The 15558-nt window shown below is 35.6% G+C and overlaps 1 protein-coding gene and 1 long non-coding RNA gene across 2 annotated transcripts in view; one reads left to right on the top strand and one right to left on the bottom strand.

The window, feature by feature from the left end:
• Positions 1 to 15558, bottom strand: part of IL1RAPL1 (interleukin 1 receptor accessory protein like 1) — a 1311893-nt gene that overhangs the window by 162728 nt on the left and 1133607 nt on the right. The window lies entirely within an intron of this gene.
• On the top strand, positions 1231 to 5369 carry LOC116556512. The gene is made up of 3 exons (XR_004271051.1): positions 1231 to 1243; positions 4026 to 4037; positions 5216 to 5369. It is a non-coding gene; the product is annotated as an uncharacterized LOC116556512 (long non-coding RNA).

Genomic DNA, 15558 nt, shown 5'->3' with positions numbered 1-15558 from the left:
AAGTGTAATTATGTAGTAAGTATAATCATGACCTGCTTGAAAATAAAACATTATCCCTGAAGTATTTGTCTTTTATTAGTTTAGTGAAACAGCAATTGTTGACACACTGTTAATAGATTGTGAAAAGAAAAAGTAAATTACTTAAAAAACAGAATAGCCAAGAATCATTAATCTGAAAAGAGACTGAAGAAAAAGAATAGACGGTCTCTTGATAACCTTCCCAACGTGCTATGGCTTTGTGCATTCTTGCTTAACCTAATATTAATAAATACAATGAAATATAACAAAGAAAATCAGAAGATAGACACTATGTAAGACAGAAGTACCTTCTGTTTCACTTTTCTCAGAGTTAGTGCCTTTGAATAAATATGGTGCTGTAATTTCTCGGTGAATGAGATAATGTATATGTTGTTTGTGCATGCACATGCATTCAAGTTTGGGAATAGATGTGGAATGAAACACTGTAAATATATGTGAAATGCAATGCATATATATAATATGTAGTTAATTCGAGGTCTGTTGCTGTTTGGTTCCATGTTATTGTATTTGTAGAAATCATATTGGCTTTTTAAAATTATGTTTAATTGTTTATAACATGATGTTTTGAAGTATTTATACATTGTACAATAGTCAATCTAACTAGTTAACAAATGCATTACCTCACATAGTTCTCATTGTTGTGGTGAGAACACTTAATTACATATGCTTTCAAATATTTTCTAGTATCTATGAATAGTAGAGAGGGTTGATTGTGAATAAAATTATGGAGAATACAATCACTAATCTGGAATTGTTTAGAGATCACCCAGCTATATCTCCTATTTTTTTTTTTTGTATAAAGATTAAATGGTATGTTTAAATTGACAGTTAGTAGCCACACCAGAAAAAAACCAGAATGCTATAGGTTACACTAACAATGGCCTTACAAGTAGATCAGGATTTCTGAATGGCTCCCACTCTCTAGGTGCTCGCTTCTGCCTGTATTTTAGATTCCCGGTATTCTGATATTTGTTCTTTTTTCCTTCTCAAAATATTCCAAATATTTTTTAAGAACCTCAGACCTTATACCTAAGTGGCTGGACAAGTTTAAAGCATTAATCATTCCAGGAGTATTTCTATCTTAACATGAGTCAAAACTTAAAGAAATAAAATTCGAATAAGAACACCAGTCAGAAGAAACCAACCCTGCCAGCACTGTGATCTTGAACTTCTAACCACCATAATTTTGGGGAAATAAATTTCTGTTGTTAAATTTTTAAGAAAGAAAGAAATACTCTAAATGTGGGATTTCATGATTCAGTGAGGACCAGTAGTTGGAGGTAGATGCTTCCCAAAACCCTTGAAATCACAGCACATAGCCAGTCAGTTCCTTTGCTATTTGCAAGTCAGTTCGAGCATGATTTATGTATCTTTCCTGAGCTACTGAATATTTTACCAAAATTAGGTTTACTGATAGGAAATGCAGCTTGGATGAGCAGAAAAGCCTGAGAACATTGCTTTGGTTTTAAGGGAAAGGAGTACAAGAAGAATGAGGTGATTTTCAGGAAACTTAAAATAGCTTCACAAGATGAAAATGTTTGAGACATGGTTGGGCACGGTGCCTCATGCCTATAGTTTCAGCACTTTGGAAGCCAAGGCGGACAAATCACTTGAGCCAGGAGTTCAAGACCAGCCTGGCCAATATGGTGAAACACCATCTCTACAAAAAAAATACAAAAATTATCTGGGCATGGTAGCACATGCCTCTAGTCTCAGCTACTTGGGAGGCTGAGTCAGGAGAATCACTTGAACCCAGGAGGTGGAGGCTCCAGTGAGCTGAGATTGCAACACTGTACTCCACTCCAGCCTGGTGAGAGAGTGAGACTCATTAAAAAAAAAAAAAAAAAAAAGCCAGGCACAATCCCTCATACCTGTAATCCCAACACTTTGGGAGGCCAAGGTGGGTGGATCACCTGAGGTCAGGAGTTCAAGACCAGCCTGATGAATATGGTGAAACCTTGTCTCTACTAAAAATACAAAAAAATTAGCCAGGTGTGGTGGTGCATGCTTGTAATCCCAGCTACTCGGGAGGCTAAGGCAGGAGAATGGATTGAACCCAGGAGGTGGAGGTTGCAGTGAGCGGAGATCGCCTGGGCAACAAGAACAAAACTCTGTCTTAAAAAAAGAAAAACAAACATAATATTTGAGATTGAATGCTTCAACAAATTAATTTTTGATACCTGCCATTAATCTTGACGTATTAATATACCATCATTCAGTACATCTGTAAACAGCATGAATTATAAAACAGGTTCTGACGTAGGATGTTGGATATTGCACTGAGTCAGATAAGAGTTCTTTTGAAACTTGTAATGGGGTTGGGGGAGGTGGAGAAGCAAACAAATAAATAAACAAGTAGTTCAGATGGTGCTCCCTATTATAAAATAAATAGCATAGAGAGACTTAAGAGAGAGTGAATCGGGGCTACCTTGCGCAAGATGGTTAGAAGGCTTCTTTAGAGAGGTGGTATCTGAGCTAAGACCTTATAGCTGTGAAGGCTGAAACCACGATGCAAAGAAAGAGCTTTGGAGTAGAGAGAGATGACCAAAAGTCAAGGTCCCAAGATGAAAATGAGCTTCATATGTGACCAGAAAGGGAAGTAGCAGGAGATGAGATCAGGGAAAGAAGCAAGGGCCAGATGTTGAATGGACTAGCCTTAAGCAGCCATGATAAGGAGTTTGGACTTGATTCCACAAAGTCATTGAGCAGTTTTAAGCAGAAGAATGATTCACACTGTTTACGGTAAAGTAGTGGCTTTCACTGCTGTGTGACAATGAATGAGAGACTGGTGGGGAAGCTTGCAATAAAGAGGGTGACAGAAGACTTATGGACAGAGACAGGGTCAGTTTTGAGGTAAAACCAATAGAAATTGATGGATTAGATGGCAGAGGCAGTAGGAGAGGAAAATCCAAGGATAGTACCAAGGTCGTTGACTTTAAAATGGTAAATATCTAAAATCCCGTTCAATTTTATTAGATACATAAAATGGGTATATATAACTTAAAAAGCTAAGTAAAATAATTTTATAAAGCCAGAAGTGTAGCCATTGCTAAAAAGCCATATCATTCATTATACAAGATGTTTAGGCATTTTGTTTTACCAGAGCTCTATTTACATAGAGGTTTAAATTTAGTTACAGGCAAGATGTGTACTTAAACTATAAAGATTCAAGATGATTTTTAAAAAGGATAATGGCATTAAGCACATATTTCATACTTTGTAATAAGAATCATGAGTGTTTGAGACTTAGGCTTTAAATAAGGGGAATTAAACAGACATTAAAAGGAAATAAACCTACACAAAAACGGGAAAAGGGATGAAATGTTTTCTAAGCAGCAGTAAGTAGATTGCTGTAATTCATGGTAAATCCTAGTGGTGATTTTCCCAAAGAAATTAGATAAATCTATCAAAACATTCAAAAGCAACTTTATTTTTTTAAAGAAGGCACTAAGTATATGGACGTGATAAAATGTTAACACTAATTTGCTTTAGCCACATGAGTTATGAACCTGATAGAAAAATACCAGACAGAGAAAAATTCATCAGGAGGATTACACTTATGAATTTTAATTTAATGACTGAAGATACAATCATTCCATCCAAAGTGACTAACGATCTTTCTTTTTATGATCAGAAAACCTTGCATAATATTATTTTGATCTTAAATATTGATTTTAATCTGAGAAGCTCAAATGCTTAATGGTATGTTTTCTGTTAGATTCCTATTATGGGCTAGATAGTCAACTCCCAATCTCTAAGAATACTTTGAGATTAAAAAAAAATGCTCATGTAGAAAGATGGAAAGTAACTGAAAGGAGTTTTTTTTTCCCCTAGTTTGTTGAAAGCCTAGACAATCACAAGAATCATTTATCTGATATCAAATGCAAACTGTATTGCTCTGGAGGAAAATAGGTTGTTTCTTCCTTTTTTTTTAAATTTATTTTATTGCATTTTAGGTTTTGGGGTACATGTGAAGAACATGCAAGATTGTTGCATAGGTATACACGTGGCAGTGTGATTTGCTGCCTTCCTCCGCATCACCTATATCTGGCATTTCTCCCCATGCTATCTCTCCCCAACTCCCCACCCCCCACTGACCCTCCCCTATTTCCCCCCAACAGACCCAAGTGTGTAGTGCTCCCCTCCCTGTGTCCATGTGTTCTCATTGTTCAACACCCGCCTAGGAGTGAGAACATGCGGTGTTTGATCTTCTGCTCTTCTGTCAGTTTGCTGAGAATGATGGTTTCCAGGTTCATCCATGTCCCGTTTCAATGTGTTGAAAAGAAAATTGCTTTACTTCAAACTATTGCCAGAAAAAAAAAGACAAATTAAATTTTTCCAAAGTTACTGATCACCCAAAACAGAATTATCCTATTTTTTTTTCTCTTTTCCAGTGTACTTTGGAATAAAAGTGAGAGCCTAAACAGAAAAAGCTGGTGAAAAGGAAGTCACCTGTAATAGACACTAGCATAATATAGATTTTTTTGACTCAATGTGTTCAGGGTTCAAAACTGGGAAGTTTGCCCATAGCTTAAGGGGACAACTGCACTGGGTTCACATTTCTAACAGTTGTCATATTGGAGAGTTTTGCTTAGTGACTTGGCATCATGAAATGTTACTTCAGCAATTCCTCATGAGATTTAATAGAAAATAAATTTTAAGATGAATTAAACCTCATGTGAATATATTTTTCAAAGCTAACTCAAAAGATAATTTCTCTTTGCATTCAGGACTGAAAAGAGGCATCTATGTGGATTAAAAATCTGTGTGAATAGAATTTCTTAAAAAACAAACAATGCGTATTTATTTCCTTTATGTTCCAGATTCAATGACTCAAGCATTTGCCTATGTAGTAAGACAAATGATGCATCAATAAAGAGCTAAGATAAACATATCCTAAACTAGTTTATTATAAAATGAAATTATCTAAGTATTCTGTTTTGCTTTGTCATAAATATTGTTAATTATGACAAGTTTATCCATCAAATTTTAAGATCAGCTGATTACCCTAAGTTTATTTAGTGATCTAAACTTTAACACACCAACCATGAAAGTATCAGTGATTTCTGATAAAGATTTTGGCTTGACCATTTAAGAATATTTATGTATGGGTAGATAGGGGTTGATTAACAAATACAAATTTATAACTGTTGTAGGAGTAAGTTCTGTTCTGTAGCACTGTAGGGTAAATATGTTCAAAAATAATTGAATGTATATTTTCAAAAAGCTAGAAGAGAAGATTTTGAATGTTCATAACACAAAGAAATGATAGATATTTAGAGTGATGGATGACACTGACTTGGTCATTACACACGGTATACATGTATCAAAATATCACTCTGAACCCCATCCATATGTACAATTATCACATGTCAACTAAAAATAAAAGGGAGAAAAGAATTGATGTCTATCAAAACCTCAAAAGCTTCCATTACGAATTCAGGGAGATCAGATTAGAGTGGAGTTAATGTTGTTTCATGATCTTGGTGAATATTGCTTTACTTTGTGCATGCTGTATTTGTTTTCTTAGCATATATCACCTTCTAACATACTATGATTTATTTTTATTATACGTACTGTTTGTGGTCTGTGTTTCCTTACTAGAATATCATATCTACAAGAATGAGAATCTAGGCCTCTTTTGTTCACTGACATAGCACAAGTCCCTGGAAGAGTGCCCACTACATAGTAGTCACTCAATAAATCTTTGTGGAATCAATGAATGTTCTTTATTTCTGAATAAATGCAGAGTCTATTGCTTCACTGAATAATTTATATATGCATATACACATACACAATTTAAATCATGGTTTCTTCCAATGCATTTATTATCTGTCAGTAATCAATCAGTGCATGGCAACAGACAATAATATATCATAGGGGAGCAAATACTTGGCAAGCATTAAATATCTGTTTTAAATGGGGGTATCATCAAAAATTGAAATCAGTTCTTTGACAATAGTGTCTTCTGGGAAAATAAATCTTCTAAACAGAGTTTATAGTGGCCAATGTGACCCTTTATAGCTTGTATTATGAAACGTAAGGATACTGTTTTTGTTAGACAATTCTAGCAAAATGTAGTAACAGAATTACATGTGGTAACTAAGATTAAGTTATACTGACAAACATAATAAAGACTTTAAGCATATGGAATAAAACCCGATTTTCTTATCTCAGCTCAAAATGTCAAAAACACCTATGCAAGGTCTTAATGGTAAAGAAACGGATGCATTCTTCACTTCCATCTGTCTAGTACTCTCAATATCCTCTGTAACACTAAAGTTGTCTTCAGGTTTTGTGCAGCTCATAATTTCTGTTTACTTTTTTCCTAATGGGTTACTTCTTAACTAAATAATGACTACTTACAAGGACGCTTTTCAGAGGACTGGCTTCCTCTATTAGGTATTCAAAAAATAACACATTACTAATATGGAACTAGCAAAGCCTTCCAAATTAGTCTTCTTGGCAACAAAAGTTCCTATGTTGTTGCAAAAATTCTATGGTGTTGGATGTAATTTAGATTGTTAGGAAAAGTTAACTGTACTTTTAAATTATACAGAATTCAGAATATAGGCATTATGCCAGGTGTCTTGCTTTGCTTTGTTTGCCCTTCTAGTTTTACTCTCATTTGCTCTGAGTACTGAATGATTGGCAACCTCCATGCCCCAGCCCACCCACCATCCATTTCCCATCACCTCTCATTCACCCTGTCTCTCCAGGTTCTGGTTGGGTTTGGTCAATGAGAATGTTCTCCAGCTACAAGAAGAAAGGCTCCTCTCTTCCAGGTTTCTGTGGGTTTGCCGAGTTCCTCTACTGAAGACCTCATCTCCTGTGAGAAGGCTTTTCCTTACAAACACCCTACTTCATTTTCCTTGCTACTTGTTTTCTTAGTAATGACCCCTCATTGGTACTTGCCTGGGAGTACATCACTATCACCAATGTTCTCCTTATATACTTTCTGGACCTTTGTAAACAGTCTCTCTCTTCACCTGATTTGAGAGTGCCATCTCCTTCCCGCTAAACCTCTAAATGATATATACATGGACTTTCCCAGACTGATATCCTGACTTATACATCCAGACCTTACCACCTCTGTAAATGACAAGAAGCTCAGGCAAGACCCATGGATCACCTTGATTTGTCTATTTCACTAATTCCTCTACATCTTATTTGTTAGTGAGCTCTTCCACATCTACCTCCAAAATGTATTTTGAAACTGTCCACTTCTTTTTAGCCCTACTGCCACCTCCAGGAGTCGATACCCTAATTCGCTGTCTGGCATACTGCAATAACTCCCTAACTTGTCTCCCTGCTTTCTTTTTATTAGTCTTTACAAGCTTATTTGCTACTTCTTCTTACTCTCTCTCTCCCTCCCTCAATCCACACATTAAACAAAAGAGATCTTTTTAAAGCACAAATAAATAATGCAACTCTCTAACTTAAAACTCCATAATGGCTTTCCATTTCGTTTTGGTTAAAATGCAAACACCATACGGTAGCCTTCAAGATCCAACAGAAACAGCCCTCTGCAGGCTTTCCACACTCATCATACAAATCTAAAGCAAAGTGAGTTCTCTGCCACCCTCTGTACTTGGCATTCACTCTTTCTCCTTCCTGGTACACCCGTCCCCAGGGTTTCCCTAAAAACAAATCTGTACTATCTTTCCTGTCAGGATGCTTTTATTTCCTTTATACTGATCTGTGTTCATCATGTTTATTTGACATTTGCTTATTGCATGTCTCAGCCCACTGAATTAAGTGTACATTTGATAAGGCCACGTACTTCATCTGTATCCTCAGTGCCTAGAACAGTCTGGCTCATCATTTGTACTCTGGTAACTATTTGGCTGTTGATGGTATGAAAGAATGCCTTTCCATTCATTCCTGTTTCTATTTTCACAAGGGACTTCTAGTCCTAACTTTCCAGTGTTCCCACACTGTGGCCTCCCCCGCCCCCTTTAGAAAGAAAAACATTTCTGGGCGGGGTGTGGTGGCTCATGCCTGTAATCCCAGCACTTTGGGAGGCCGAGGCAGATGGATCACGAGATCAGGAGTTCAAGGCCAGCCTAGCCAACATGGTGAAAACCCGTATCTACTAAAAATACAAAAAAAAAATTAGCCGGGCAAGGTGGCAGGTGTCTGTAATTCCAGCTACTTGGGAGGCTGAGGCAGGAGAATAACTTGAACCCAGGAGGCAGAGGTTGCGGTGAGCTGAGATGGCACTGTGCTCTAGCCTGGGCAACAGAGTAAGGCTCTGTATTAAAATAAAAAAAAAGTCTTTGAAGGCTGAATGCTTAGATTGTCTCACAACAATTAAAAAGTAAACTTCTCCATGCTCAGACTTGGGACTCTATAACATTTCTTCTAAGATACAAGGTACAGTATAAAATATTCCCCTTATCTCAGAAGATTCCCCCATGAGCAGACAATGACTGATCTGTTGTCTATCACCACAGCATAGTCTTCATATTAATGTCTATCTACTCTTTTATGTCTGGCTTTTCTATTCAACAGAATGGTTTGAAATTCATCCATGGTCTTATGTATATCTGTAGTTTGTTGCTTTTTATTGCTAAACTGTGTTCCATCGTATGTTTGGACCACTATCCATTCACCTATTGATGAAATTTTATTTGTTTCCAGCTGGGGAGTATTATGAATAGGGCTGCTATAAATATTCATGAATACGTCTTTTGTGTTGATATACATTTTTATTTATCTGGGATACATACTTGGATTACAATGTTGGTTATGGGTAAATAGACATATAAAGCATCGATAAAGCATACATCTATTTGCCCAAGACCTACGCTTTTAAAAACTATCAAACTTTATAAAAAACTGTCAAGAATTTTCTAATGTGATTATGCTAATTTTCATTTCTAACAGCAATGTTTATGTGCTCCACTTGCTCCATATCCTTACCACACTTGGTATGATCAGTCTTTCAGATGTTAGCCTTTCTACATGTGTGTCATAGAGTCTCATTGTGGTTTTAATTTACATTTCTCTGATAATGAATGGTGCTGAGCATCTTTTCATGCGTTTATTATCTATGTTTATATCCTCATTTGGAAAGTATCTCCATTCATAATGAAAATAATTTCGTTGGAAGTTTGCTATAATTATTTGCAAAATGGTTGAACTCTCAAGTAGCAGCATGTTTATTAACAAATTTCAGCTTCCATAAACTGATTTCTTCATTGAGTTGAAATCTAGCAGCATTTATAGTATTATGTTTTTTTTTTTTTTTTGAGACGGAGTTTCGCTCTTGTTACCCAGGCTGGAGTGCAACGGCGCGATCTCGGCTCACTGCAACCTCCATCTCCTGGGTTCAGGCAATTCTCCTGCCTCAGCCTCCTGAGTAGCTGGGATTACAGGCACGTGCCACCATGCCCAGCTAATTTTTTGTATTTTTAGTAAAGACGGGGTTTCACCATGTTGACCAGGATGGTCTCGATCTCTTGACCTCGTGATCCACCCAGTATTATGTATTTTAATGTAGGAACTTATTATCCTGTGTATAGACATGTTTTTCTATTTTGTGAAAAGGGGCAATGACAGTCTGACTAGTGCAACGTATCAATGGCTTAGTATTGGACTAATTTTATTCTTTTAACTTAAAATTATAGTCAAGATTAGAACATCTTATTCTCCCTAAGATGCATGTAATCTGAAATTGGCACAGCAAGAGTTTGCCACAAATGCAAGAGGAGATAGAGATGGTTCATTTGCTTTTAAAATGGATACGATGAATATAGCACATGTAGGGAAGAATTAACTAACTGGAACAAAATGTTTTTCTCAGCCATTCCTCTCAGCTGGAAACCTCACTATCGCTTTTTTTTTTTTTAAGATAATAGGAAAATCCATAAACTGAAAAGGCCTCTATTTTTAATTATTTAAATCTTATTTTAATTCTGAATTTGAGAAAATAGAGCAGCCATTCGTGATATTACATATCCACATACAGTCTTCAAAAGTACGATCTTATTTTTTGCTAATCATAGAATAAAAAGGCCCCCAAATTAGTATGCTTACAACATACAAAATGCTGTTTCATTTCAAATATGAGACATATACCTGTGTATGAGTAGCCAAGACAAGTTCAGAATGAATCATACTATGCTCAATATCCTGCATTAGAAACTTACCTAATGGGAGGTATAGTGGGGTACAAAAGACAGGAATAAGCCCAAGGTATGTTTGTATTTTAGTGATGGGATATCTAGTAGGATTAAACACATAGGGTACTTATTCACATCAAAGTGGAATTACAAAGAAACTGGAATCATAAACCAGGAAGGCAAACAGTAACCATGTGATAAATAAAATCTCAATAAATAAAATTAAGTTTCTATGTTACATGAAAATGGTGACGCAGATGTTAACCTAACGTGGAAGGCATGCTTGGGGTGGTCTGATGTAAATACAGCACATGTGAGGTATACAATTTGAGAGGGCCTCAGCCAACGTTTAAAAGAAATGGGCATTTATCCTCCAGAGCAGCTGCAGACTTCAACTTTATTCTGTAAATAGTTACTCTACGTAGTTAAAGTGTTCTCCAGGATAACAATAGCTAGGACTTAAAAAGAATATTGGTGCGTGATTCTTTAGAATAACAAAGAAAAACCAAGCAAAAATAAATGTGCATGTTTCTTGAATTAAATCAGAGTTTTGTTGTTACTTATTTTTGTTTAGTTTTGTTTCAATTTTAGCATTATTCCTAGTGTCCATATACAGTACAAGGTTGTTCACATTTTCTAAATAACTACAGTAACGATAATAGTAATGGTAACAATTAATGTCAAATAACTTTTGGTTCAAATACTCAATTAACATTTGTGGGAGATAGTATTTTATAACAGAGAGTTTATACATTACCCAGAGACTGCTATCCATGCTGTAGAAAATACTTCCCTTTCTAGACTTTATAATTTTGATTTTGGCATGATTTCTTCACCTTTTCCCAAGCTACAGACCTCCAATTCATCTCATCCTCTGACTGCCCACATCCAATCAGGAAAGTTTCTTCATCAGTAGTATCTTTTGTTTATTTATCTTCTGATTTCTTCCCAATGCCAATCACTTTAGTTCTTACCCACAGCCTCTCCCCCTGGCCAATTCCTAAACCCCCTAATAAATTCCTTGACTTCACTTGTTCTCACCGTTAATCAGGACTCTGCTCTACTGCTAGAATTGCCTTTTTGATCATTTCATAGCCTCCCCTAAAACCACTTTCTACTTCCTATTGTCTATAATAAAATGCCCAAGCTCTTTGAAAAGGAAAAGAAAGCTCTTTAGAATGTCACGGTAAACCTATTCTATCTTCCATAGCTCCCCTCGCTGTCCCCCATTTCCAACAATATGCCTCAAACATCTCCCTTCACTATCCCTAATTTCCAACAACATGCCTCAATCAGAGATCTTTATAGATATAAAGTCAACTTTCACATGTCTGGGTCCTTGCTTATCCCATTTCCTCTCATTATAATGATTTTTCCTATATCCTTTCCTCGATAAATTACTACTAATTTTTCCAAAAATCAGCTAAACGACCACTTGTATGGGACCTTCCCAGACTATCTGAGGCAGAATTTTAATTATGATTATATTTTTAATTTTTATCCACTAGACTCTGCAATGGATAGAAAACTAGGGAACATGCCATATTTATATCTTTAGTACAAAATAGAAAAGAGTAACTGTCTACTTCTGGCATAGATTAGATTCATGATGGATGACTCTTTACTTAAACACGCAATATTTATATATTTAGGGATACTAGGATATGCAAAATATATGTATATTTCTTCATTTCTTTCTACTCTTATAAGACATGGAGATTTACTTGGAAAAATATGTTCTAAATAATCCTTAAAATTGCTTCAATGTAGTCTTTACAATTCTACAGTGGTAAATTGGTCCATTCTTTAAAGTGTAACTTACACTATGATTTATATTCTGCCTCTCTCTCCCTCTTTTTCTCTCTCTCCCTACCTATATAGGTAGGTAGGTAGATATAGAAAATCAACAATGAAACTGAAATGTTTCATTCAGCTCTTCCTAAAACAATCAACCAATCATCAGTGTGTTGAGCAAATTATAGGAATGCCATTTCTCCTAGTGCCAATAGATGAGTGCCAGTAAGTGCCAGAACTATTGTGTTCAAGGAAGATAGAGGTTTACCAGGAGCTGGGGGACTGGAAAGGGAAAATTCCTTCCAACAGAGGTAGTGATACTTAACTGAAACAGAAGGGGGACCCAATGCTGCTAGATCTTCAGTTTTTTAAAAGAAAAATGGATGCTTATGGGAGATCTCCAAATGTTTGAATGTGAACTGACACAGAACAAGAAACATTGTATATGCTAAACAAAATATATTTTCAAGTCATATACACCAGCAGCAGTTTTCAAGTGATTTTAAGGATGTTGAAGTTTGAAATTAGTGACCTTTCAAGAGTTCTGAGTCACTCTGCAAGACAGTCTGGGATTTGCTGGGATATTATAACAATTATTTAATTTTAAAGTGCATTTGACAAGGAGTATAAAAATAGTTTAGAAGTACAGCATTCTACACACAAAAGTTACCACTGTTCAACTGTAGTTATATGATTTATCTTGGAATTATGGTTATTATTCAGACACAAAGGAAGAAGAGGTTCCACACAAATCTGGCTTTTGGGCTGCCTATTCATTTCTTGACATATCTTCATATTCCTCTCTTTGCACCTGGGGAGTCACCACTTTTCTGCCACTTTATCCTCTGTCCTTATTAACAAGATGCCCCTTCTCTGTATTCTGATTTTGGCTTATGCTTGGAACCAAAGAAAACAGATTAAACTAAATCACCACAAATGAGAGTTGCAGATAAAATGGCTTCATGCTTTATAATTTCCATGCCTGTTGGAATGTTTATGCTGTTAAAAAGAGGATTATTAGCTCAAAGGCAGAAATGTCTCATAGAACTTATCAGTGTGATTGCCAGGTAAAGAGCAGCGACTGAGGCCTGTTTGACCTTCTTAAAAACTTATAGATACCAGAATATTCTAGTTATCACCAAGCATTATTATGAGTTTTGTGGGTTTTTAAAATTCATGGTAATTGTTCCAATTTTCTGGGCATGCTGTGGATTATTTAATTTACTCTTTGTTAAAATGCCAGCATCTGTTGTCAACTCTCAAAAGAAAATACTGTTTGTGATTTTATAGCAATTAATTATCATAGTCACTATGGAAACACATGGCGTCACTGAAAATCAAGGTCCCATGTAATATTAAAATAACACTCTTTAATACAAATATTGTTTATAATGCTGGCATTTTATAATCTGTGATATAAATTAATGTATGAGGAGGCATTTTGTAATCTGTGAGGCAATATACAGGTGATACTAACAACAACAATAATATAGCTGTTATAAGATCTTTAATGGTCTGAGCCTAATTAGCTCAGCTATTATGCTGCCTGATTTTCCCTTTATACTCACATGATAGCAGCACTTTCTTACAAGCTGTGTTGGAAGAAGCTTCCATTTGTTGCTCTCATAACACTAATGTGGGTCAGGGAAATAGAAGAAGACTGAAGGTATAATGGAGGAATGATGCTGATTATGAATTCTGTCCCTCATGAAAATACTGTTTTCTTCTCATGAAAATCCAAAATGTTCCATTATGCCCCCATGAATATTTGTGGCCTCTGATTTGGTGACATAATCTGATTAAATCTTGAGACCAACAAAATATTTGAAATGATAAAGCTGCCAGTGTAATAAAGTGTCTATGCAGATTAGATCGTTTCACATTTTAATTTTGTTTTACACTATAATGAGGAAAAATCATTCTTTTTACTTCTTTTAAGAATTTGTAATGCTTGCATTTACATACACACATGCACAGTCATGAGGATGCTTTTGATAATATGTGAAGGACTATAGGGTAAAGCAGTTCAGCTTACTTGACATTGGATTTGACATGCAGATTTTTTTAATTGAAAAATCAATTTAGCTAAAAATGCATCCTTGGTCAGCAAACATAGCAATATCGATTTTAGGTATTTTTTTTTGTTGCTTTTTTCCCCCTTAATTATTACTTAGTCATATAATTAAACTTTCTTCTAGGAACTAAACAAACTATTCCAACAAAGTTGTTCATCATCTAATATTCAGTAAAGACTGCTAAAAGGCACTCTAAATGTCTTCAGCATTATTTTCATTAGCTAATGAAGATAAATTATAATAAAATTAATATACGTTGCCCACAAGAAATGCAACTCATGTGAAACGAATGCATTATTTCCTTTCATTTTGACTGACTTTAGTGAAGCACTTAATATTAAGTGAAATTAAGTACATTTTATAGTTGAACAACTTCCTAAGTGTTTTAACAAAGGAATTCTACTATAACTTAAATAGCCAAGAGACAGCATGATTTGTTTTGCTTTTTATTATTTCTTTCATTCCAACTATTACTTTAGGTTCAGGCGGTACATGGGCAGGTTTGTTAGATACGTAAATTTCATGTCACAGGAGTTTGGTGTACAGATTATTTCATCACACAGGTAATATGCATTAGCTGATAGGCAGTTTATTTATCCTCATTCTCCTTCCTCACTCCACTCTCCAATAGGCCCCGGTGTTTATTGTTCCCTTCTTTGTGTCCATGCTTATGATCTGTTTTAAAGAACATGGGCCTGGGAATAAATAAATCTTGGTTTCAATTGGGTGTAGCATCAACATAGTTGTGGGTTCTTATGTAAGTCATTGAATATCTTTGGGCTCCAGAATCCCAGTTTGGAAATTAAAGCAACATATTATACCTCAGGTTCCTCCCAGTCTACCACTATAACGTTCTTACTCCAAGTATCTCTCCCATTTGGACATTTCTAGACGTCTAAGTTTTTCCAGCAGGTCGATAAATGCCCATCAATTTTATCACACATAGCTTCAAATTGTGGCTATATTAAAATAAATAGTTTAACAGTTTCTTTATATCCAAGTACTCCAAGTATGGTCCATGGATCAGCACCATCAGCATCATCTGAGGGCTTGTTATAAATGCAAATTCTCAGGATTCATTCTAGATCTACCAAATACAAATTTACATTTTAATCAAACCCTCAAGTGATCCATGTGAAATTTTAAGTTTGAGAAGCACTGGCTTAGTGCTATACTCCTTCCACAAAACAATCTCTCCTGTACAAGTTGAAATTTTAATATTATCCTAAGGCCTACATTTTATTATGAGAAATATATTTGGCTTAGTGCTCTCACTTTTACATTTGTAAATATTTCCGGCTGAACCACATCTCAGTGTCTGAATTTTTGGCTTCCTTCCTCTTGGTAGATAAGGCACGATGGCAAAGAGTCTTAAAAAGGTATGACAGTGAAGAACATGGAACATTCTCATTGGAGAGTTTTCTGGCATCAGCTAATAAAATAGTAGCCCTGGGTGTCAGAGGATTGTAGGAAAGACATACCAAGATTAGGTGAAAGAAAAAGAGACAGGGTGTTCATATATT

This window comes from Sapajus apella, unplaced genomic scaffold (genome assembly GCF_009761245.1).
Source record: "Sapajus apella isolate SASKATOON/1434 unplaced genomic scaffold, GSC_monkey_1.0 scaffold17, whole genome shotgun sequence".
NCBI classification, from domain to species: Eukaryota; Metazoa; Chordata; class Mammalia; order Primates; family Cebidae; genus Sapajus; species Sapajus apella.
The sequence above is the reverse complement of the archived record's forward strand: the minus strand, read 5'-3'. Positions and strand labels throughout refer to the sequence as shown.